This window comes from Sinohyriopsis cumingii, chromosome 9 (genome assembly GCF_028554795.1).
Source record: "Sinohyriopsis cumingii isolate HCF-2022 chromosome 9, ASM2855479v2, whole genome shotgun sequence".
In the NCBI taxonomy this organism is placed as follows: domain Eukaryota; kingdom Metazoa; phylum Mollusca; class Bivalvia; order Unionida; family Unionidae; genus Sinohyriopsis; species Sinohyriopsis cumingii.
Window position 1 is genome coordinate 10,220,365 of NC_142969.1, and position 27,967 is coordinate 10,248,331.

Below are 27,967 nucleotides of genomic sequence, written 5' to 3' on the forward strand. Positions count from 1 at the left end.
GATGTTTATATACGAATTATTTTCTTACTTTTGAGTTCGGTCGGGGACATGCAAAAGGGCTCGTGATGAGTAACATCTGTATTTGAATAACATGAAAGAGACTTCCCCACCCCACCCCTACTTTCTGGATATTAAAATGTGCCTCGTTTTGCCGCAACTATAGAATATGTTGCCTTTAAGAATATGTCCCTTCTTCCTTGCTCAGTAAGAGCTATTCGACAGTCCTTTTATTATTGATCGATTTGATGAAATGACTTCAGTTGATTTTGTATTATTAAAATGCTTACATTGAAATGCAACCTTTTCGTGCCTATGTGTACACTTTTATACCATTGCTAGAACCATGGTTTGAAAGAAAACATTGATAATAACCTTACTGATCAAAAATAAGTAAATACGCAAACCGTAAGTAACTATACCGTAAAACATCAAGAAAAGTTGACAATATTCTGTAAAACATAAAAATCAGTAACTATTGTGTACAGCAATAAAATAATATTTCGATGCTTAATGTACCCAGGCTGTGTAGAATTATTTTCGGCCAGAGCAAAAGAAGTAACGTGCTAATACAGTTTTTGAGTTCATTACAGTCATGCATGGGACATGACATAAGTATCGAATTCTTCAATATGACGGCCTCAGAGAGAGGTTTTGTTTCGCAGAAGAGGTAATTGTAGTAAGTCGACAAACATATATCGGCAGTGTGTAACCGTTGGAAATAACAACGTTCAACGTGGAATTTATTTATTGATGTTATCAGACTCGAGCACGTGAAAAGGTAAAGTGAGCAAACAAAGATGTACATTTTTTCCATTGATTTTACCTTCTACCTCCGTAAGTCACTCGATTCTTCGTCACTATTGCACCTTCCCTTCCCGTCGAATTGAGAAATGCGTGGACCAGGATCAATCGATTGCATCCTTCTTGAATAAAGCATATGGCACATAGTTGTCAATTTTTCTAGGAAATATGCCTGAACAAATAAATTATCGAATAAAATCAAAGTTATGGTCTAATTGAATTTCCTTGTTTTCATACCGTATGTGAAAAGAAAAGGTGTTTAAAAATTGATGTTGTATGACGTCATCAGTGTAAGAGAGGAAATGCAAAGTGTCTTTTTTTTAAATCGTAACTAACTTTTTGTTGATGTATGATACACGAATAATGAATTATATTTTTTAAAAAGCCACAAAGACAAGTCATTAAAGGGTTTTCATGTTATCTAAATCTCAAGAGACAAGTTAAGCTGGAGTCTGCTTATTTACATCTATTGCTAAATAGTTGTATGATCTACGAACATTCTATGTATTCCAAACTGAGAGATATTTCTACATCTCTATTATTAACCGATTAAATACCACTAATTAGGTTGGGGTAGGGGCAGTGGGTCCTAGTATTGTATTAGAGAATTGGATTGTCTCCTCCTTTCGGTGACTAGTTGTGTTACCTTATGAATCACAAGTTCGCGGGATCCACTTCACTTGTATTTGCTTCCTGCTGCTATCATTAATACAGTAATTGATTTCGATCGCACTATCATGAATGTTGTTAATTCACGCACTGTAGAACTTTGAAGATCAAGAGTCCTTCAGGGTATAATCGTCTTCTTTTGAAAGAGCGTTTCTAGTCTATCCCGTGAAAGATTTGCGGACTGTGCGCTGCTGTCCATTAAACTAGTAATGATTTGTGTATCTGATTTCTATTTTTAACGTAGCTTTAACAATTTTTCAGTCATATCGTGGCAGTTTATAGTGATGTATAGAGCACAGGGGCATCATGCCGCAGACATGTAGCATGATGTCCCACCCAGTCACATTATCCTGACACCAGGCCGACCAGTCCTAACACTAATCTCTTAATGCTGAGCGCCAAGCGAGGCAGCTGTTAGTACCATTTTTGTCATTCTTTGGTATGACTCGGCCGGGGATCGAACCCATGACCTCCCGCATCCGAGGCGGACGCTCTAACCACTAAGCCACCGGAGCGGTTAAACTAGTAATGAAAATAAATGAAATGCAAAGTTTAAAGAAACAATAGTTCATGTTGGTACCGTTGTGTATTTGATTATATCTGGTAACTACCCGTATCTAAAACAGATCAACGGATAGTGTGACGATGTAATATGAAAGTCCACTGTGAAATTCACTCTCTTTGATTAAAAACGAATTCTTGAAAGAGGTATATATATCGCTGACGATGAGAAGCCTTTCTTTTACACGAATTTGTCATATTTTCTCCTAGTACATGCGATTTAAGTTACACAGACACCAAATAAATCATAACATGTAAACACATTCATGAAGATATATATATATATATATATATATATATATATATATATATATATATATATATATATATATATATATATATTATATATATATATATATATATATATATATATATATATATATATATATATATATATATATATATATATATATGCTGTGAAAACAAGACACTACAGCTCAGGAATACACATTATCCGATGTCACATCACATACTAATAACTTTTCACGCTGAACAAAGTAGGTCCACAACTATTTTAAATAAATATTCTTTAAAGGTATATAGTAAAACACAGTAAGTACAAAAAGTTGATCTGGACAGCAGTTTCACCTCTCGTAAGTGTGCAAGATCTGCAGATCAATTTCTCGACGCTATGAATTGCCTGAGATATCACATGCACACTCAGATATACTCTAGCTCTGAATTCCGTGAGATATTATGTACACAGATATACTCGAGGCTTTGAATTCCGTGCGATACTACGTACAACCTCAAATATATTCAACGCCTTGCATTGCGTGCGATATCACGTACCCACTCAAATATACACAGATTTTCCTACCAGAGAACTATACCAATAAATGCGTTTATATTTAACTACTTTGCAATGTTTTGTTTCAGACAATATGGCCACCTTTGCCGAAATGTAATTTTGAATCACAGTTGCATTGATCAAGCAAACCTTTTACCTTAATATCTACATGTCTGCATCAAATCACAAATCAATAACCACTTTTCGTGGCCTTTGGGATACATTTGCGAGCCGTAATCCCTAATCTTTTCAACCGATCGATCTCAAATAAATGTGTTACAGTTACTACATCCAACAATGGAGTATCATGTGTGATATAGAAGAAGAGACTTTTGTTCAGAAACGAAGGTAAAATATGTTCATTCGTCTCAGCCTGCAGACCCATCTAGAAACGAAGGTATAAATATGTTCATTCGTTTCAGCCTACATACCCCTCTAGAAACGAAGGTAAAATATGTTCATTCGTCTCAGCCTGTATACCTCTCTAGCAACGAAGGTATAAATATGCTCATTAATCTCAGCCTGCAGACCTCTCTAGAAACGAAGGTAAAATATGCTCATTCGTCTCAGCTTGCAGACCTCTCTAGAAACGAAGATATAAATATGATTATTCCTCTCAGCCTGCAGACCTCTCTAGAAACGAAGGTATAAATATGATTATTCCTCTCAGCCTGCAGACCTCTCTAGAAACGAAGGTATACATATGCTCATTCGTCTCAGCTTGCAGACCTCTCTAGAAACGAAGGTATAAATATGATTATTCCTCTCAGCCTGCAGACCTGTCTAGAAACGAGGTGGCGCTATACAGTTTCGCATTTTGCATAGGGTTAGGATTTTAAAGAAAAATAATGTCCCCGGCTTTCCTCACTGGTTATACTGGCTATTTAAAAAAGACCTTGTATATCTTAGGTATAATGCAAAGAACCTTTAATTCCCTTTATTTTGGTGTATGATTGATGGGTGTACTATGGGTTATAGAGTATACAGCTTGGCCTTACTTCAAATGTGCACCTTTCAAAAAAGTGCTAGCTCTACTTGGTCATTTTCACTTCCTGAACTTCAGAGGTCAATGGTATAAAAAAGAGCTGATAACTTTTTTTACATTTTATATATTTGGTAATTCATTCATTGCACTTTCAGAAGCTGGTATTGTCTAGTCTGGCAAAATTCATTTTCCCTATTTTAATAGCTGCTATGTATAGTGCACTTTAGACTAATTCAGACTGATTTTTTAACACAAGGGAGCAGTCATTTTAGTTAGCAGTGTGCTTAAATCATGTAAAATTTCCAAAAGTACAATATCCAAAAGAAATATCATCCACATTACATTAATGTAGCATAGAGGTACGCAAACATTCTCTCCACTGTGCATGTTTTAAATGCGAACTACTTCACCTTACATACGTCACTCTCTCAAAAGTACATATTATCTGGTGAGCGCCACCCGAAGGTATAAATACGCTCATTCCTCTCAGCCTTTTGACCTCTCTAGAAACGAAGATATAAATATGCTCATTCGTCTCAGTCTGCAGACCTCTCTAGAAACTAAGGTATAAATATGCTCATTCCTCAGGCATGCAGGCCTCTCTATAAACGAAGGTATAAATATGCTCATTCGTCTTAGGGGGCAGGGGCCAGTTTTTATGTACAAATTTAATGCCGCAATCAGCGACCTAGTATAAAGATCATAAAAAATCAAATACACAAGTGAAGTCAAAAAGGTCCATATTTTTAGATACCTATATTAAAACAAAGCATAAGAATAGTATTCACTTGACCAGAGAAGCCAATGGCAGTTCATAGCAGAAGAAGTTTATGCACCCCAACCCCTATTTTATACATGCATTTTTCACATCCAAATGCCATTTTTGACAGCATGTGGTGCGCACAGTGCAAACGCAAGCCCTTTCGCTGGATGAAAATTTTGAAAAACATTATCTACTAAATAGTTTGATGCAATTCAGAATAGTTGTCATCCAAGCCGTTTTTGAGATACTCTACTTGCCTTGAACACACGTGTCTACTGCTATGGGAGACTAGCTCTTCTTCCTAGTCAGCTATTGGTATTTTACTATCAACATACTGCAGAGCAACTATGGAATGTGTACATGCCTGACATCAATTTCAAGAACAACACAAACACCCAGTTCACAAATATATCCATATCTATAAATAGTAAACAATAATAGCTGAAAAAGTCACACCATAGCCTTAAGTTAAGAAATTTGCCAGAGGCCAATTTACGAAACTGGACCCTGCCACCTTAGCTTGCAGACCTCTCTAGAAACGAAGGTATAAATATGCTCATTCCTCTCAGTTTGCAGACCTCTCTGGAAATGATGGTATAAATATGCTCATTCGTTTCAGCCTGCAGACGTCTCTAAAAATGAAGGTATAAATATTTTCATTTGTCTCAACCGGACCCAGAACACAATTCATTTTACTATTGTTTCTCTACATTTGTTTCTCAGTACTGAACGTTCCACTGTGTGACAATCAATATAAATTATATGTTAATCTACAATACCTTCAAATACCTTCACGTGAAGTTCTTGTCATAGGTTCACCTGCATTTGTTTTAGAGGCTGGACTGTAAACAAATCAGCGTGCAACTGAACACAGATTTCACTTCCGGATCATCACCAAGATCTTATTACTCACTGTACATTGTCGCCGAAATACACACAGACAACCACACCATAAGCTCACACTCTTAAGAATAAACAATTACCTTAAAACCCTTACCAAGAATGCCTAAATCTAACTCTTGTATCACCGCCAAAGGGAGATCGCAAACAATGCTATCAAAAAGGGACTGGGACTACATTCGTGGGTACTAAACCGGAACTATCAATTGTGATCAGTTTCCAGCCTGCAGACTTCTCTTGAAGTGAAGGTATAAATATAAGAGTATGGATAATTGCATATGTATCTGTACTTTACACCTAATGAAGGAATTTACCACATTGAGGTTGTGCTTCCGTAAATCTGATTAAAGTGTTTGATGATTATAACATTATAACATTTATTTACAATTATATTTTATTTTGTATGTTGATTACTTAGTGTAGCAGCGCAGAATAAAGAAAAATATTTGCATTATGTTATTTCGGTAGTCTTTTTTGTAAAGTTGCTAGTGTGTACATACAGTCAGACATACATATATGCATATGAGTATCCATGTATGTATGTATGTATATATGTATGTATGTATGTATGTTAACTGCAGCAGTTACATGCTCTATTTACTGGCAGCGCTAGTGTATTGCTCCGCGGTGCTATGGTTCATTCTATTGCACCATGTGTATTGTCTTGAGGTGTTACGATTCCTTCTATTACACATTGTGTATTTAAAATTGGAATATTATAAACATTTATCAGTCCTCCACTCATTAAGATGGTTTATTTCTAATGCTAATTACATTACTTGGTATGAATTTTGATTTTGAATGGGAAGTCAAATCTCGCATTGAAAACAGAAGCTAACTCGTTGAGCAACAGTAAATCTTTTCTGAAGTCGTCATGGAAATAGTCTAGACGTAGTTGACAAACAGGCACAAAATATAACCATTTCTTCATCGTAGCTCACTAATAATCATAGTAAATTTCTCCGAAGTGTATACAATCTCGAATAATGCTTTATTATTTTTTTACATCCAGCACAACTACATACATAAAGACATCAGTAAAGATAACGTTCACTGGTTCACTGTAGTGATCGGGCCACAAATACAAAAGGTGTAATTTCCTCTAAAGACCATAAACCAAATTAAGTATACACTGATTCAGGCGAATAATAGTTTTAGTAAAAGCTTTTGCTTATTATCGGAGGTCATTAGCCACAGCTTACTGTTATGACTGGTATGTCGGTTCTTTAAATCAATCACAGTTGCTATCATGCAGTAAACAAGATGCAAATCCAGCGATAGTCGAATGATTTTGATCGTAAAGTGTATGTTATGCACGTTCAAGAGATACTACCAACTGACTTTGTTTTCAGCTTCATCTCTCTGTATTTCTTTTATCACGGGGAATCCCTGACATGATTTAAATACGAGGGAGCGCTATAAGAGGTTGTTTTAAAGTTCAATGTGTGGATACTACAGCATTTCTGTATACCTAAGACATACTCACGTGATATTCTTCGGGTAAGTCTTAGTTGTTTGTGTTCATTTTTAGATAGACATTGTATGTGACAGATTACAGATAAATCCATGTAAGTTCAAAGTTACATGACTTGATCTAAATCACCATGACAACTATGTATATCAGTGTATGGTTATTTTTACAATTGCGTAAATACTTCTGAAAGGAATTGTAATATCCTATTAAAGGCTTCAAAATCATTTATTAATTTCGCCTGATTTGTATGAGATCAGACCATTTACAGCTAATGACACGCTAGCTTTTTGGTGACGTCACCCGTGCTCCAACATAGGATTTTAATGTGGTTATTGATTATAGATTTTTTATATGTTGCTTAGTATTTTTGTTAAAAATCCGTTGCGCAGGTATAATTGTTGTGTATGGCCTGAGTCATTGACCATAGCTGACTGAATTATTGACCTTAGCTGCCTTAATCATTGACCATAGCTGCCTCAATCATTGACCATAGCTGCCTTAATCATTGGTCATAGCTGCCTCAATCATTGGCCATAGCTGCCTCAATCACTTACCATAGCTGCCTTAATCATTGGCCATAGCTGCCTCAATCATTGGCCATAGCTGCCTTAATCATTGACCATAGCTGCCTCAATCATTGACCATAGCTGCCTCAATCATTGACCATAGCTGCCTTAATCATTAGCCATAGGTGTCTCAATCGCTGACCATAGCTGACTGCGTGTAACTTTAAGCACTTAAGAATATAATTGGAACCTAAGGGCTCATAATCATCCCTTGTTGTCATGCAAATGTTGTCATACAGCTAAACATACTTTACTCCTTGGGTTTGTACAATGAACAAGCATTAGAAACAAATATATGGTGTACATCAAGAAAACGACTTATATAAATTCTCGTATATATGAAATGATGAAAACCACTAAGCTGTTTCATTTTTATCGCAGTCATTGACATTTTGGTTTTGACTCAGTTTTAAAGAATTCTATAATTAAACCATAAAACTAAATTTTCGTTATGTGTTTCATTCTTTTTTAAAACTCTCAGATACCTTTCTTTAAGGCGGAAATTGACAATTTCGCACCTTGCATATACAATTTAGAGTGGAATTAATATATATATATATATATATATATATATATATATATATATATATATATATATATATATATATATATATATATATATAAACTTCATTTTATGAATTCATTGGCAAAGAAAATATTCAGGATTTAGAGAACGATTTGTGGGATCTGAGTGTTTATTTAGTGGACTTTATTTTGCTTATCACGGTGATGAAATAAGAGCTAAGTGTGTTCTAAGCACACACCCAGAATGTTGACCTCGTCTGACCTTGGCGGGTATCGAACCCGTGAACTTGGATTACAAAAATGACGCTGTAAAATCGATAGCATTTAATTCAAGACAAACAATCATTTCGAACAATACATCTGATAAAAGACAATACCATTTCTTTACCATGCAACCTTATTAAAAGAGAGATTTTAGTTTACAAATCTGGAATAATCTGAACTACAGTAAATGTCCATTACCTAACCTTTTATAGGAAGTAATTAAGGTTGCTTATCCCAGTTTTGAATATAACAACATTAAAAATATTGTATGAATGATTTAGAATCCTTTTTTAAAGAAACTCAGCTTAAGTGATAGAAAAGTCAGTCACTGAGGAAGAACTGTGGGTTCTCTGAACGGATGTTGTTGTATGGTTTAACGCCATTTTTCAGCACAAGACAGGCTATACATGGCGGCCAGTATAATTGGTGGAGGAAGAACCCTGGATAACCCCTGGAAGAACCCACCTACCCACGAGAAGCTACTGACAGGCTTTCTTACGTACCAACGTTTGCCGAGCCTGAGACTCGAACTCACGCAGACAGAGGTGAGATGGCAGTGATCCGCAACGGCGAGCGCTTTAGACCACTCGGATTTTGCGATGGAAATAACACTCCATAGTGTACACCAATGTGAATGTCTATTGATGACATCTAACTGGAAAAAATTTGACGCCAGCATATCAGATTTTAACAGTTTTATAGATACTCAGTTTGTGTGTGATGATTATTTACAATACTCTGTCTGTGATGATTACTTGCAGTACTCAGTTTGTGCGTGATGATTATTTGCAATACTCAGTTTGTGTGTGATGATTATTTGCAATACTCAGTTTGTGTGTGATGATTATTTGCAATACTCTGTGATGATTACTTGCAGTACTCAGTTTGTGCGTGATGATTATTTGCAATACTCAGTTTGTGTGTGATGATTATTTGCAATACTCTGTCTGTGATGATTACTTGCAGTACTCAGTTTGTGCGTGATGATTATTTGCAATACTCAGTTTGTGTGTGATGATTATTTGCAATACTCAATTTGTGGGTCATGAATATTTGCAATGATCGGTCTCACTTGCAAAAAGCTTTTGCAAAGCGTATTGTCGAAATGACAAGTTTATTCCAACGAGCGATCCTTCCGAAAGAGGACATCGTCGTATCGAGGAAATAACATTGATACATTCAGCTCCTAAATCTTAAAGTGCAAAAAAGTGTAGCTTCATTAATTTCGTTTATTTCTTAGTGAAAGATTATATATATATATATATATATATATATATATATATATATATATATATATATATATATATATTCAAATTACCAATATAAAAAAAAAGAAAAAAAAAAACGAATAAAAAAATTTCAATTAATAAACGTACGGGAACCTGTAGAACAACGCATTCTCACTTGTCTACGATAGTTAACGAATGCAACCGTCCACCACTTCCAATTATTGAGCGAAAACAAAGCCATGCGTGACATTTTGACCTCTTGTTGCAAGCAAAAGCTGAGACAGTATCGTCATATTATGGAAAAGGCCTCAGAAAAGGAACACAAAAGCTGACACAGTATCATCATATTATGGAAAAGGCCTCAGAAAAGGAACACAAAAGCTGACACAGTATCGTCATATTATGGAAAAGGCCTCAGAAAAGGAACACAAAAGCTGACACAGTATCGTCATATTATGGAAAAGGCCTCAGAAAAGGAACACAAAAGCTGACACAGTATCGTCATATTATGGAAAAGGCCTCAGAAAAGGAACACAAAAGCCGACACAGTATCGTCATATTATGGAAAAGTCCTCAGAAATGGAACACAAAAGCTGCTATTCTGAAGCAAGTGCAACGTCACTGTCCTGTAGATCAGCGTCAGGTATGGAACGGTGGACATAACAGGTTTAAACTAGGGCTCACTTGCCTAATCTTATCTAATTACGCAATACAGTTGTTATACCTTTCAACATTGGTCCATGTATGTTTGTTTTACAGTAGGTTTTAATGTTGTATATTGTTTTAAGTTGTTTATCTTATCTAAATTAAACATTCTGGACCTGTTTTAAAATGGCCCCTAATACATATCCGATCTCGCTTTAGTCATCAGATATAATTATGGTCACAATATAACCGAATTCTTTTGTTTGTAATTACATTATGTGTAGCAGAAAAGGCATATGCTGGTATATAACATATGGCGTCATAAAATTTAAGGAACGATACAAAATATGCTTATAGCGGTTCCAGCATTACCATGTATTGTAAATCATTGAAAGCAGACTAATATTTATTGACATATTAGGCTACGAAACGAATTACTGAAGACATTAATACCGCCGGTATACCTGTGAACTATAAAGATGGGAATAGATCGCAGTCTGCTTATATAATTTCTCTGATTGCTGGTATGATCTTCATACGCTCTTTTAATACTGTTGTCCGGATTTTGTCGGTATGATCTTCATACGCTCTTTTAATACTGCTGTCCGGATTTTGCCGGTATAATCTTCATACGCTCTTTTAATACTGCTGTCCGGATTTCGCCAGGTACATCTTCATACGCTCTTTTAATACTGCTGTCCGGATTTTGCCGGTATGATCTTATACACACTTTTAATACTGCTGTCCGGATTTTGCCGGTATGATATTCATACGCTCTTTTAATAGTGCTGTCCGGATTTTGCCGGTATGATCTTCGTATCTCTTTAATACTGCTGTCCGGATTTCGCCGGTACGATCTTCATACGCTCTTTTAATAGTGCTGTCCGGATTTTGCCGGTATGATCTTCGTACCTCTTTTAATAATGCTGTCCTGATTTTGCCGGTATAATCTTCGTATCTCTTTTAATACTGCTGTCCAGATTTTGCCGGTATGATCTTCACGCGCTCTTTTAAAACTGCTGTCCGGATTTTGCCGGCGTGATCTTCATACGCTCTTTTAATACTGCTGTCCGGCTTTCGCTTATATGACATTAGTAAGTTCATTTAATATTGCTGTCCGGATTCTGCTGGTATGATCTTCGTACGCTCTTTTAATATTGATGTCCGGATTTTGCCGGTATAATCTTCATACGCTCTTTTAATACCGCTGTCCGGATTTGCCGGTATGATCTTCATATGCTCTTTTAATACTGCTGTCCGGATTTCGCTGGTACGACCTTCATACGCTCTTTTAATACTGCTGTCCGGATTTTGCTTATATGACATTATTAAGTTCATTTAATATTGTTTTCCGGATTCTGCAGGTACGATCTTCATACGCGCTTTTAATACTGCTGTCCGGATTTTGCTAGTACAATCTTTGTACGATCTTTTTATACACGCTGTCCAGATTTTGCTGGAATGATCTTCGCTCTTTTAAGAATGTTGTCCGGATTTTAGAGATTATGAGTGGACATTATATCTGCATCATCAATTTGAGTGGTCAAAGCTACATTCGTAAGGTTCCTAGAAAAACATCGTATTGCTCTGTAAAGAAAGAAGATTGCCTTTCAATTTATCCTCCAAACTGAGTGATAACTTACTTTAGAGAACCAATTTTGCTTAGTAACATGTGCAAAAGTGTATATGCCTTTTATGTAATTGTTATAACAAACTCCGTGTTACTGTGTAAAGCCAAAATTATTGACTGATGATTCTGTCTTGTATTTTTATGTTCGATCCTTCATTTCATTCACTTTTTCAGCAATGGGGATTGGGGAATCCAAACACAGGTCATAACTACAATTTGCTCTATTTTTTGTGTATTGCTAAAACACGTGTAGGAGATAAATTGATGCACCTTGTGCTTCTAATTATAGCCAAAAAATATGGATATTTATGGGGAACGTTCAATTGGTAAAATTGTATTTATAATATTATGCTAACGTAAGGGCAGTATATTTACCTAATGCAATATTTCCGATCGGTGCTGTATTAGCTGTGGAAATAAGAAATGAATACAACTTTGCATGCCCTTTGTGATGACTAAGTCAATATGTACAATTTCGTCAGTCCATCAGATGCAAATAAAAGCTATACCAAAACTTCGACCATGCTTGCTCGGTATTAGCTGAAGAGCTTTCAGGGCAGACTGTATTCGAGGTAGGAACGATATAAATTTAAAAGTCACTTCCTCAATTGCATTCTATAATTATAACAAAATTTTATATCTGTTGTGTTAAAGCTTATTAAGAAATGAGACCATATTCTTGTATATTTTATCAATTTTTGATTTCTCTAATGCATGCGAATGGACAGACCGTTCAGTACAATCCATTTGTAACCCTTGTGATAATAAATCGTTAAAGGGGCATAACTCATTTGCAGCATTCAAGAAAATGCATTTTATTCTAAACTATGGATTGCGTTCACATACTAAGCTCAGTCAATTGCGAACGCCAATACGAGTATACATTATTTCTTAATCAGAAGAAGAACAACAAATGGCAGACACCTTTAGCCCGCAGGCTTGTTATCCAACCTGCAAATTCGTTATTCAACGGTTTATGCAGCTTAATTTGGGTGCATGTTATTCTAAGAATGAATTTTCATATTATACAGAATTCACAATGCCACGAAGAGAGGTCTTGTAAAGATCTGTAAATAATAAATAAGTTGTAAGATTGTCTGTATGCATTTTGGAAGTAATGCTATTCAAATAATTTAATGCATGCTGTTGTCACGAGAAGATGATATGAAATGCATTACGTGTTTTTCAGGTTACAGAATATAGAGATTCTGAAGAAGATCGGGTCGTTGTGACCTCTTTAATATGAAGTTATATTTTGTTTGGGTGAAAGTAGACGAGGTCAAGTAGGGTTAAAACAAAACTATATATACCTATATTATGTATTTTACCATTCATACTTATTTTTCATAAGGATCATTTCGTTTATAATATTTTAAATACTAACTTTTTAAAAGATCAACGGAGCAGGAACAGTAGCCAGTGCTGAAATTTCAATATAACACAGCCCTTTTTCTCTGCCATTATTTTAATCACTTGCCTCGTGTGTTATTTTAATCACTTGCTTCGTGTGTTTCTTTAATCACTTGCCTTGTATATTCCGTTAATCACTTGCCACGTGTACAACTTTAATCACTTGCCACATGCATTGCTTTGACCACTTCCCACGTGTTTTACTTTAATCACTTGCTTTGTGTGCTACATTAATCATCTGCCACATGTATTGCTTTAATCGCTTGCCTCGTGTGTTACTTTAATCAGTTGCCACATACATTACTTTAATCGCTTGCCTCGTATGATACTGTAATCACTTCCCACATGTATTACTTTAATCGCTTGCTTCGTATTACTTTAATCACTTGCCACATGTATTATTTTAATCGCTTGTCTCGTGTGTTACTTTAATCACTTGCCACGTGCATTACTTTAATCGCTTGCCACGTGCATTACTTTAATCGCTTGCCCCTTGTATTACTTTAATTACTTGCCACATATATTATTTTAATCGCTTGTCTCGTGTGTTACTTTAATCACTTGCCACATGTATTATTTTAATCGCTTGTCTCGTGCATTACTTTAATCACTTGCCTCGTGTATTATGTTAATCACTTGCCACGTGCATTACATTAATCGCTTACCCCGTGTATTACTTTAATCACTTGCCACATGCATTGCTTCGGCCACTTCCAACGTGTATTACTTTAATTACTTGCCTCGTGTATCAATTTAATCACGTTCTCCATGTATTTCATCACTTGCCCGGCAATACTGCCAAAACTCCACTGACCATTTGGTGGATACTTTATTCAAAGTTTTTATTAGCCATGTGCACTAGTTACAGTGTATAACACATGCAACAGAGAAATCAGACATAAAGGTCTGCTGTGTGCATAAAACAAGAAAAGAAAAAAAAAATGAAAAGCTACTTGAGGTACTTGGCAATATAGACAAAATTCGAAGAAAACAAACACGATTGATTGATAGACTGTCAGAAAGCATAAAAAATTTATAAAAGCGTTTGTTTTCTTCTTATATATATATATATATACATATACATATGTGTGTGTGTGTGTGTGTGTGACTTTTGCAAATTTGCCAATGAAACTAATGCAAAGCCAAGAGTTATTGGTGAGTGTGCAGAATATAGTTCCAAGTCCTGACCAAGAGTGAAAACAACTAGTCATTTTTTGCCCCAAGTGTCCAGACTCTTCATCATGTCTGTTTATCTGTTTCTTTTATACTTCAGACATATCTGAGGAGGGGGAATCCAGTTTATCAAGGTTCGTCCGCCCTGTTTACTTTATGTTCCACCAGCGCAAGTCAATACAACACCATCACGTTATGTACCGCAATGTCTGTCACGAATTTCGATGCTGCTCAATAACTTTAGAAGGACTTCAAACTTAAAAACAAAACTTTGGTATCATGCTCTTCATAAACAAAATTAAAATCGATTTTTACTATTTCCTTATCATATTTGACTGAGTTATGGCCAGTTTGGAGGTTTGACTTTTGAAAATTGGATGTGTGATTTTGTGTCACACACCCATATCTTGAAGACACATTTTTGTAAACTCTTGATAACCAAGAGAAGACTGAGGGTGAACATGTAGCAGGAATAAAAGTCAACGATAAATATTAGACACGTTTTATGACGATGGGATGAAAAATACAAATAATATCCATATTACCCAACATATGAGTGATTTTCGTCATCAAATATAACTCAGATTTTCATTTATATTTTATTTTTTCCAATATATTGGATACAAGAGTGTTTGTTTGTTTATTTAATCATAAAAAACCAAAATGGAAGAGATTTTGAAAAATTGATGTAAAATACTGAAAGGTAATCACATACGTTTTCATGTAAAGTACAAGTTGATAAACAAAGACATCGGTTATATTTCAAGACTATAAAATTACATAAAGTTCTTGTGAATAATAAAAAGATACGCAATCATTCTTTATTTTCATAAAGTTTTTAAAAATACTCAGAAATTGCTTTATTCTTTACGCCGCTGGAGATAACTAACGGGAGAGTACCGTACACAGTGACTTGCAGTGTTGATGAATTTCACGGTATATAGGGCTAGAAGTTGAGGTGGACAACACTATATTAGACGATGTTTGACAGTGAGTTCTCAGACGAAGCTGGTGTGCAAAGTAACATTGAGAGAGAGAGAGAGAGAGAGAGAGAGAGAGAGAGAGCAAACAAGAAAGACACAAGGAGCCATGGTAGGAATCAAGGCATTGTTAGAAATGCCCCACGTCTGGAGAAAACTTTACCCCATGTTTAATTCCCAAGTGACATTCCCCTATCTTAATCATCTAAACCAAACTTAGCTGAAATCCTTTTCTGCTTCAGACTTTATAAACATTATGGTCTATGGAATTATGTTTTATAAGGAACCAAGTTTTAGTGGAGGGATTTAAATGTGTCAATTAAAATTACTAGGGAATCGAATTTGGTTAGGAAATCTGAGGAAGAACATTTGAAACACAGAAGTGGACGTATCACAGAAAGCAACACATTCGATACAGTGTATGAACATACGGCCTCGATATATTCCTACTCGTATCAAACTCGTTCTTTCTGCCCACTCGCTGAGTGAATGAGTGATTTGGAATTTTAACATAGCCTTAACAATTTGTCAGTCATATCGCTACGATGTTTGAAGTGTGACAGTTTATAGTTATGTCTAGCAGTGAGGCATCATATTCCATCCAATCACATTGTTCTGACACCATTAACCTCTTAATGCTGAGCGCCAAGCGAGGCAGCTCTTGGTACCATTTTTATAATAATAATTCTTTGGTATGACTCGGCCGGGATCGAACCCTCCGTCTCCCGCATCCAAGACGGACGCTCTGACAACTTAGGCCACCGGAGCGGCCCATCCCACTCAGAACAAAATACATATGTATCTTCGTCTACATATTTATGATCCATTAATCGCACGTTTCACACGTGCCACTTACGATGGCCAAATATAATGTTGTAAACACCAACCATTTCCAGCTTTAGGTAACATTTAGGTTTTAAAACGAAACATGTCACGTTTTAGTTATTTATATGCGTATGTGAATGTGATAAGTATGTGCGTTGCTGTGTAGGTTTGTGAATCATCCTACGATTTTCATGAACGCGCTTGCTTCCTGTCTGAACTTTATGTAATTTTCTCAAGCCCACTTAATATTTTCTTGTTTGTTGAGTAAGTGTGATTTATGTTTACTGTTTTCTCATTAGTACACTAATAGCTTAGCTAGTAAATTGTTGGCTTTAGTATTTTGACTTATATCAATAGGTTGCTGACCACGAAAATAACTGCAGAATACACACTTCCGTGTGCAGTCAATTTATAGGATATAGTATGTCGGACATGAAATAGTAGGCACTGCTCTAGAAAGACACGATGAATCAGTTGTATCTCTCTCTCACACAATCATACGCACATTATATTCACACCTACTAATACAACTAACTACGAAGGGACCTTTCTGACTGTTCAATCGAAAAAGCCATGTGGACCGTTTTGCGGTCGTTACAACTCAGTTGAAGTTCGCGTCGGTAATTGAGCATGTACTCCTCTGATGAATCAATATTTCTAAATAACCATCCATTATAAAGTTCGGGAAAGCCCATCCACTGTAAATTTCGAAAAAGCCTATCCATTGTAAATCTAGAAAAATTCCATCCATTGTAAATCTCTAAAAAGCCCATCCAGTGCAAGCCTCGAAAAATGCCCATCCAGTGTAAGTCTAAAAGAAAACCCATCCAGTGTAAACCTCGAAAAAACCCACCCAGTGTAAACCTAAAAAAAAACCCATCCAGTGTAAATCTCCAAAAGCCCATCCATAGTAATTATCTAAAATATTAAAAAGTGTAATCTATGATTTCAGTTACAATGATCGATTCATTTTTCCCAACATTTTCGTAACTCTAATATTATTTAATTGCAAACAGGTCCTCATTTCCAAAATTTAAATTACTTTTAATATTTTAGCAATATACATTTGGTCTTCTTCCAAGAAGACTAAGAGAAAACATAAATATAATTTTCTGCTGTCATTTACTGCAATTCTTACGTGCCATGTACTTAGCTTTTTTAAAGTTATAATATCTAATCTTGAATAAAGAACCATTGTAACTGCAACCGGTGAAGTGGCATGTACACATCGGTATTAAAATTACTGTAAGACTAAAACTGCATTTCAAGTACCTGATTCATAAACACTCTTTATAGGCCTAAAACATTAATTGCTAACTTGGAATGCCAACTATGCTGCAAATAATGACAAATTATATAAACATATTTACTTTCCCACTACGCTGTTGGAGACAAGTACTGCAGTTAGGAACAATGTAATGAAAGGCATACGTAGGAAATGTAATGGGAGGCATAAGGAGGAAATGTAATTCAAGGCATAATGTAATGTAATGAAATGCATAAAGAGGAAATGTAAATGAGCTCATAAGGAGGAAATGCAATGAAAGGCATGAGGAGGAATTGTAATAAAAGGCATAAGAAGAAAATATAAGGAGGAAATGTAATGAAACGCATGAGGAATTGTAATAAAAGGCATAAGGAGAAAAATATAAGGAGGAAATAAAATGAAAGGCATAAGGAGAAAATATAAGGAGGAAATGTAATGAAACGCATGAGGAATTGTAATAAAAGGCATAAGGAGGGCATACAATGAAAGGCATAAGGAGGATAGGGAATGAAAGGCACACGGAGGAATTATAAAGGAAGGCATAAAGAGGAATTGTACTAAAAGGTATAAAGAGGAAAGGTAATGGAAGGCATAAGAAGGGCATGTAAAGGAAGGCAAAAAGGTGAAATGTAATTGAACGCGCAAGGATGAAATGCAATGAAAGGAAAGAGGAAGAAATGCAATGTAAGGCACAAGGAGGAGATGTACTGAAAGACACAAAAACGACATTTCTTAAAAGGCAACAAATTTAATTAAAACCTTTCTGTTATCGTGACACAAATAAGAAAATATGAAAGAATTAAAATACCAAAAGTTGTACGTGTGTACACAAAAGCAAAAATAGATATTTAAGCTTTTTTACTTTATTGTAAGCAGGAACATTTCTTAAATAGTGTTATGCGACATACTTTAGGGGACCGCTCCGGTATCCTAGTGGTTAGACCGTCCGCCTCCGATGTGGGATGTTACGGGTTCGATCCCCGGCTGAGTCATACCAAAAACGTATATAACTGGTACTAACAGCTGCCTCGCTAAGAGCTCAGCATTGAATGGTTAGTGTTCGGACTGTTCGGCCTGGTGCCAGAATCATGTGACTGGTGGAACATGCTGCTACATGTATGCGTCACGACGCCCCATTGCTAGACGTCACTATAAACTCCCACACCGCAGTTATCGTTGAACAACTTCATGTAATTTCGGAAACATCTAATGCTAGGGTGATATTAAACAGCAGAATGACAGTTAATACAAGCGTAGAGCTTGCATGTACTTGACGGTTTTAACGGCTGTTCTCAATCAGCCTTATTAATACATTGATACTAAAAAATACGATGCACATCACGCGTAACTATTTCAGCAGCTTCCGCTTGGAGTGCAAAGGCTGTATAATCCAAGAGTAATTGTCCGTTGATTAGGGCCCTTAAGATCTGCCCGCGATGAGACAGTAGTTACGTACCAGATAAAACTGTCAGAGTCCTTCTCGTAGATACATACGATTCAGTGTGTGTGTGTGTGTGTGTGTGTGTGTGTATATATATATATATATATATATATTATATATATATATATATATATATATATATATATATATATATATATATATATATATATATATATATATAATGCAAATCATATGGTGAATAACAGTCCTTTCAAGTGCACTGGATCCAGCAAGGGATCACGTTTGTCAGGGATTGATAAAGGTAAATGTAATAAACTGACTACGAACAGTGTAAAACTAGTATCTAGCTAGCCTAAGCGCTTTCGATTCTTAATGAGTCTTTTACAAAAGCAAATACAAAACATAGACAAGACAAACAAATAAAACAGGCAAAATGTTGTCTACGTTAAACTTTACATGACTATGGCTTGCTGAGGATGCTGAAAGATATTTTAAATTGACCTAGAAATTGATGAGCCATAGCGTCATCTGTTATTATATCTAAATTTATGTATGCGCAAATTATATCCCGGATATTTCATTGTTTTTGCAATTATAGGTTATTGGGTGACTAATAAGCTAATTTAGAGAATCATTGAAAAGAGAATATGCCGGCTGCAAAAAGGTAATTTTGTTTGTGAATGGCGTCTTTTTCTAGTCTTCTTGCTTTAAACCGCTTGGTTCAATGTTCTAAAGCGGCGTATCCAGTAAGATTCCTTTTCTTTCCTGGTTTCGGAACTCCATTTGGGGTTGTGACCAATTGCTATAAGTGTTATATCACTGAAAGTGTGGCCATGTGAGGAGACGTGTTCTGCGACTGGGCTTATATATATGCAGCATCCAGTATGTTGGAGAAACTGAAAAACTACACAAAATTATCAACCTTCATAGATCTGATTTAATGACAAAGAAGCTGTACAGAAGCCCAGTTGAAGGAATTCCCTCTCCGATATAGATTAGTTCTTCTAGGCAGCTTCCGACTGCCGTAAGCGACAGGAAAAAGCATCCTCTCGTGCTCTTGCAGTAGTACTGCTCTTTGGCCCGTGTCACATGCGTCAGTGCAGAGCACAACATCTCTGGACTGATCCGGTAGACGGACAAGAGCGTCGGATGTAAGTCTATCATTCAGCGTTAAGAACGCATGCTTACACACATCCGTCCAAAAAATTTTGCGGCATTTCTCAGCTGCACCACCTTCGATTTCTCTGGAGACAGCGTGCCTTGGCTCAGGGTGTGTCCCAAATAGTCCAACGTCCGGAACCCAAGGTGACATTTGGAAGGGCGAGCCGTTAATCACACCTGACTTAGCCGCCCCAAAACGTCAGCTAGCAGAGTGAGGTGCTCACTCCACGTCTCTGTGGCTAGCATGACGTCACCAATGAGGTTGTGAACACCACTATAATGCAAGGGCTCCAACTACTACCGCATCATTCTAGTGAAGTCGCTGAGCGTATATGGACTCCGAACGGCATGACTAACCATTGGTAGGTCGCATCGAGAGTAGCAAAATCGAGCTTTGGCCTATCCTCCTCCCGTACAAGAATTTGTAAATAACCCTTCGACAAAGCCCGAACTCGACAAGTTCCTTAAGCAGATCGGAATACCCTGCCAGTACCGTCTCTATCTCTTTCCGCTGCTCTGCAGACAACATGGGGTTACACTCCACGTCCAAGGGTGTCACAGCCCTCCTTAATGGACAGCTCGGGACAGTGTTCGCACCTTGCATATCGCTTTCGGCGTACTCGGTGACAATTGTGACGACGACAAAATCACTGACGATCTCTCTTTCTCTGTACCTCTTAAGGAGATTGGCATGGCACAGTTTCTCCTTAGTCGGTAGCCGTATCTGATAGGCTTTAATGTCAGAACTTCCCGGTTACAACGTACTGGCACCTCCAAGAGACTTGCAGATTGTTGTGTTCTTGGGGAAACAGCAACAACACATTGTCCCCAACATGTTACTGGCGTGGTTTAGCGCCCTCGTTGTAATGCTTCAACTGATTCAACTGCGCTCGCTTGAGGTTCTCCTGTGCGAGGGAACAAACTTCCTCCAGTTTTTTACGCAAAGCCACGACGTACTGATAGGTAGTACGTACCTCCTCGACAGCGTGATCGGTCGTGCATAGCCATCTCAGTACGGTGATTGGGCCACGTACGATCCCCCCATACCTAAATTCAAAGGTAGAAAACCCTAATCGCGCTTGTAGTACTTCCCGATATGCAAAAATCATGGCAGGAATATACCGATCGCAATCTTTGATGCGGCCTTCACACAGATTCTTAAGCATGTTTTTCATAGCCCCGTTGAACCGCCTAACCAGTCCGTTACATTCGGGTTGATACGGTGTAGTCGTGAGGTGCTTAATGAGACATCAGTCGGTTCACCTCTGCCATCAAGCGACCCATGAAGTGTGTCCCTTGAACGGTCTGGATCATGTCGGGTACTCCGTCTCTTGACCAAATCTCATACAGCGCTGCAGCGACGGTTTTCGAATCAATATTACGCAACGCGACAGCCTCCGGATTGCATGAAGCGTAATCTATGACCATTACAATATACCGATTTCCATGCGATGACGCTCATTTTATCGGTACTGTCAAATCCATCTCGACTAATCGAAGTGGTTTATCGATAAGGAATTTACTCCCTAACGAGACGGGTCGATGATTCGTTTTCGGTTCCATTCCCTTTACACTTGTTACAGGAGATACAGAATCGCATAACATCTCCTTGGACCCCTGGTCATTAGAGTTTATTGACAAGACGATCACGGGTCTTGGCAATTCCAGTGTGTCCTCCCATGAGACATTCATGCGCGAGTGTCAACACTTCACATCGCTTCTCCTTTAGCACGACGACTTGCTTGAGCTGTTCGTGTCCTTTCCTGGCGTTGTGATACAAGATACCCTTCTTGTATATGAACTTCACCGCGTCATTCGGAGTTTCTTTCTCTGTTCCTTCTTCATCGTATTTATGCAACTGCTCCAGAATTGCGTCTTCCTGCTGCAGCTTCCTCAATTCGGCTGAAAGTACGTTACTGACCGGTGTCGACGTAACTCCATCAGCGTCGTTTCATCTCTCAACTCTTAGACCTGGTTTCCACAGGACTCACCTGCATCGGTATGGAGGTTTCGAGGTCCGGTTGTGGCAACACATAACGACATCTCAGTATGACGTCATGTGATAGTCTATCCAAGCACGCAACTTCAATTTTTCCCTTCATGTACGATGAATTGAGGTTAATGACAGACACTGGCAACGAGTGACGCGTGATGTTCACGTATTGGACCTCAATTACCTCCCCTGGTAGTCTTCAGGATGAACATACTTCTTGTCCACAAGAGTGGGAACGCTACATTCACTTGCAGACGCGAGGTTTGCTTGTTTACAGTTTGCCTTTGGATAGCACTCCTTCTTAGCAACGGCATTCACCTGGGTCTGCCTGCCCTTGGAACAGTGACTTCCAAAATACCCCGGATGCTTGCAGGTGTAGGTCGTCGGTTGTCCTCGCCGTGTTAGAAGGCCCGCTATCGTGGGTGAGGCCTGTCCTCGTCTATGTATGGCATCCTTACCTGTAGACCATTTTCTGACCTTCCCGTCACCCTGAAGTTTACGGATAGTCGGCTCTTCCTCAACCACACGGCGCGACTCAGTACGTCGGGGTCAGTCCGTATCCCCGGAACCTCCACTCTTCGAGTGTACCTGCTCTTATCTCTCCGCCATGCTGACGATCTCTTCTAAAGTCCGATGTTCTCTCTCCGCTAGGAATACTGTCAACTCGTGACAGTAAGTACTCAGGACATGCTCCTAGGTATAACCTAGCGTAGCCCGTCGCACGATCATTCGACTTCTGCCATCTTTATCTACTTCTCAATTAACCCTCGAACACATTTGTGGAATTGAAAATGGGTTTTCGTTGACTTTTGGGTCGAGTCCCCAAAATGTTTATGGTACGTTTTGGCGGTCAGCCGATAATGCAAAGATGGTCCTTCTTGAGTGCGTTGTTGTCGTGAGCTTCTCCTTTGGCTGCATGAGCGAGCTTCCTTTTTTTACTGTCGCTGCTGTCATTGCCAGCTCCATATGTGTCTCTCTATCCGCTGCTGTCCTGGCCAGTTCCTTCCTTGTTTTTCTTTCGGTTGATTTGTTGGCCCACCATTGTTTGATTATCTCATTTATTAACGCTGCCAGGCGATCTCCCTCGTACCCTAGATATTCCTTCCCCATGGCGCGAAACTCGTTAATCATTTGTTATTCTGTAGCCATTTTATGATGATGCTAACAGTACGTGATACCCTATCTCTATTTACTAAACAATGGACTTATGTTACACTTTCCTAGCCAAATACTTACCTGTTAACAACAGCCAACTTCGCTCAGGTAAGATATTTTGTCCGCTATTTGCTTCACAATTATTGCAAGTAACTGAAATCTACCAAGCATGCAAATATCAAAATATAACATAAACAAGTTGAAAAATCATAGCAATTCAATTACGTAGGATGGGAAATATCTCACAACTATTTACTAATGCATCCTACTAAAATATACTTTAGGTTGTACAGATAATATTTATGTCTTATTCAGATCCCAAACAAAGCCGCCATTGAGGTGCAACGAGGTTGTTATGGCGTCACTGTGGTAGGTGTTGGGTGGGGTGCTTCTAATACGTATTTAAATTATTATAGAAATCCCATCCAAGCTCGATTTTGGATGGAAGTTACATTAGTGAAAGATATATGTAAAGCTCCGAGCCCCCAGTCAGCAATGTCGACTGTTAAATGATTGAATATACAAAGTGTAGAAATTCAACAAATAAACATTTAAAGACAATTCAATAGTCAAATGATTAAAATTCCCAAAGTATTCTCCTTCCGCCCGACTCGGTGATTGTCTATTGCATCATTTCATTAGTAGTGTGAGATCGATTTCCACCTGTCCTTGTATTCTACTCCTCTGTGTATTCTTTTCTCATATTCCTCCTCCTATTCCTCCCAACATTCTCCAAAGTCCTTCTCCTCCTCGACTTCAATATACTCCTCCTCCTTCACTTTCTCCTCCTCAACTCCTTTTCCTCCTCCTCCTCGACTCTCTATACCGACAAGACTTGTCGACTCCGAGTGCTCTGCTAGTCTCACTTCCATCTCCCATCTTAGAGACTTGGGACTTATCTGAACGGGATGTTCTGTCCCCCAAAAAGCTTCATTTACGAAGCCTTGTCTTTCCTTAGACTCTCCTTTCTAAGTGTTACCACCAAATTAGGCGTGGCTCTCTTGGAGTTCACCTATATTGCTCAGCAATCTTGATTGGCGAGACTAAATGTTCGCTTGCTAGACAGAAGTTATAATTCGTATCGAAATTTTTATCACACGCTCCGTCTCAATTCCGATTGGATGTCGCTTTGACCCGATCCAGTCAAACTTAGTGGACAATGTCCTTCACGCTGTCTGTAAACGTGGTGATGGATTTAGAACACGACCCGTTCCTCGCCGGTTCCTCTGTTCTTAGCACAAAGCTGTAACACATAGCTGAGAAGTTGGACTATCTAACACCTGTGCCGATTCAATATGCCGGATTTTCTCTCTGGTCACGGTAACTTTGCGTAAGATATTAGCTCTAGCATGTGGCAATATTTCGACATCCAACACTGGCTTGTAATAATACCTTAGTTTATCCACGACTTACTATCTGGAGCTGAGTAAACGTGACAGTGTGTCTTTATTTCTTTCTTCCTATTAAAAAACCTATTAATAACTGTCTGAAAACAGATCTTTTGATATTAAAATTAACATAGGGATGGGCCCTTAATGGCAAGTCTCCCCAATAGGGATGGGCTTTGAATAAATGCTTTCATTGTAAGTCTCCCCAATAAAGATGGGGTATGAAAAAATACCTTAATGGTGAGTCTCCCCTATGAGGATGAGCTATGAATAAATGTCTTCATGGTAATTCTTCCCTATAAGGATGAGCTATGAATAAATGTCATCCTGGTAAGTTTTTTCAACCAAATCTCTCTCTCTCTCTCTCTCTCTGAAAAAGAACAACAGCAAAACGAGCGTGGCGTATTTTTGCCTGTGTCATGCGATGATCTCTCTGGACTAATGAACGATCAGAAAATATATATTAACAAATCAATGATAAAGGGAAGGGTAGAACTGGAGGAAATAAACTGTTACGTATATTTGATTTAATTTATATTTGATTTAATTTGTGTTTGATTTGATTTCATTGTTTGTGGGTTTTGGAATCTTTTTATTTTCTTTACATGTCAATGTAATGTAATTTTGTTTACTTGGAATTTGATATTTTCCAGAAAATTCAGTTTGATCTGAATCTTTCCATAAATGCTTCATAATAAAAACAATGTTTCTTTTTTAACTTATTTACTGGCCTTGATTGAGGGTCATGCAAACAACTTTTATTCTATGAGTAAAATGATTGGTTCTTATCAAGGACATACAGGGGCTACATGATTTTTATATGTAAAAATGATCACGTTATCCTGTATTTCGCAAAAATACATTTCCAAAATTACGAAATACTTTGTATTAATAGTGATGTTTAGGGAGAGATCTCAGAGTTTTGGTGCTTTTAAACACTTGATATTAAGTTGTTTTCTTCTGTTGTGACAAGTTTTGAGTTTTGAGTTTTATTTTAATTTTTCGGATTCTAAAAGATTAATTCTTTCTCTGGAAATATTTTGTGCTCATACACAATTCTTGAACAAAGACATTTCTTAAATTTTTTATTTGGATTTCCAAAACCGGAGGATTGTGTTTCTACAAGGAACTATAGACAACGTCGTTGATATGGATACTGCATACATCATTGCCTTGCAGCTTGGATTCTTCATCGGGAATCGAACTTGAAATCATTACATCATTTTATTATTAGGACTTCTAAAATATTATTTGTGGAATATTCTTGGATTATTTTTGGATTTGATTCTTTAAACAGTAGGTTATTTATCTTTTCAATTTTACAGTCTTTTTCCAGATAAATAAATTATTTTCAAAGCTTGTTGTTTTCACTCTCTCTCGTGTTACTGTTTATTCTAGCCTAAACACGTACTATAAGAAAACAACTTTATGTTCAGTATTAATGTTAATTAAATAATAATAATGAATGAGATCAGATGTAATTCATTTAAATGTTTGAATTACCTCTTGCTGGTTTCTCATTTTGCTAAGTTTACATTTCCCACTCGTTTCAACATGCTGCGGTATCACTGCTTAAGTACTTAACTTTGCTGTATTTGTAGTGCTCAACTTTCTTTATTTAAACCATCTTTCATGTTTACATCTTAAGTGTATCATATATTTATTTAATCAAATATGAATGAAAATAGAAGTTCAAAAGAAAGAAAAGAAGGAACTTATCATTTGCAAAGTAGATTGCGATTACTCGCAAAATGTACAAAATTACATTTTGTAGCGGACACAATGGAAAGGGTTGTGCAGAGTTAATTCATTCCATTCATTCCGTCAAAACACATTTGCTTGCAATCAATCTTAACTCGGTTCGAAATGCAAGTATGTGCATTTGTATGTACTACAAATAATATATATGTATGGTATGTACGCTGTTTCTTTGATATACCACTCTTTTGAAGGTAAAGAATACCTCGAAAAAACTGCGTTTCCATGTAATGAACAAGTGATACATTTCATTGTATATCAATGATACAGCGTATATATATATATATATATATATATATATATATATATATATATATATATATATATATATATATGCAATAAACTGAAAACGAACAGCACTAATCTAGTATCTAACTAGCCTGAGCGCTTTCGACTCTAATGAGTCTTTTTCAAAGGCAAATACAAAATTATAAAAAATGTCAAAACAAATAAAACAGAAATACGGTTATGTCTGTGAAACTTCACATATATAGTTGCATGGCACTCTGCACTTTTTGCACTGATACACAATGAGCACGGCTTTATTGCATGTTCAGTTTTATTAATATCGTGATGCAGTTATTGCCATCCCAGTAAATAAATCCGATCACGATGATTTGAAACCTTGCCTGTATTACTCATTTGAAATTGATATGCAGCACGTTTACTATAGCATCATCCTGAACTTGATCAATTATTTTATGTGTCGGCTCCTTGTTTCTTTACTTTGTATTGTTTCGCAAAATGATTACTGTGTATCGTATGTAGATTGATTACCGTGTATCGCATTCGTGTTGAACTGTCTTTATTTACCAAAAGTACATGTGTAATCAGATGGGTACCACAGACCAGTACAATGATCTGCTAACATTGTAAATTATATAACATGCCGCCTCTGATACTACACGTATCTAGTTATCGCTCAAGCAATTTTGAATAGACCCAGATCTGCACAGTTTCTGTCCTTATTTTCACAATTTATACACTCGAGAAATAAACCGTTTCAACAAACCATCAGTCATGATTTCGCCTTACCTTACGATACCTACTTATCCATCAGTTAGTCAGTATATATGTATATATATGAGAGAGAGAGAGAGAGAGAGAGAGAGAGAGAGAGAGAGAGAGAATTTCAAATATGCACCAGACAGATCGGAAAGTGCTATCCCTGATTTCCATTGAAGATTGCTTGATACTAGTAGACGAGAATGAATCAACAGGTCACCATGTGAGTGTGTCTGCTACACACAAGTGCATATAACTCTAAGTAGCTTCATTTGTCGTGATGTGTGCTTGGTCGTGATGAAATACGGACTGGTCTGTGCCGGTAAAGCGATGGGCGCCGTTTTACTTGCGGACATGGGTTCGAATCTCCGTATAGCACGAACTAAAAATATCTAACCTGTATGAAATAATTAGTTGTGTTATATGTGTGTGTGTGTCACTAGTGTAATTAAAAATAGCAGATAAAATGATGAGCCTCAATTAAATATGAAAGTAGATAAAGGAAAATCCTTGAAATATGGAGTCAGATGTCACTAAGCAGTCGTATTTAAATACGAAATTTACTCTGATGGCATATCAACGCATAGCAATCTAATTAAACTCAGATCACCACTGTCCTACGTGAAGATCTGACATCGACCACTTAGT

General features: G+C 37.2%; 1 protein-coding gene and 1 non-coding gene across 11 annotated transcripts in view; one reads left to right on the top strand and one right to left on the bottom strand.

The window, feature by feature from the left end:
* LOC149791253 (FMRFamide receptor-like) overlaps positions 1-27,967 on the top strand; it is a 549,532-nt gene that overhangs the window by 393,348 nt on the left and 128,217 nt on the right. For 4 of the 10 annotated variants that reach the window (XR_016423330.1, XR_016423332.1, XR_016423329.1 and 1 more), the window contains one exon: positions 14,486-15,232. The exons of the other annotated variants lie outside the window; for them this stretch is intronic. The gene's annotated coding sequence lies outside the window, so the exon portion shown is untranslated. Of the gene's footprint in view, positions 1-14,485; positions 15,233-27,967 lie in introns of those variants that run through there. 10 annotated transcript variants of the gene reach the window in all.
* On the bottom strand, positions 1,913-1,985 carry Trnap-cgg (transfer RNA proline (anticodon CGG)). The gene has a single exon. It is a non-coding gene; the product is annotated as a tRNA-Pro (tRNA).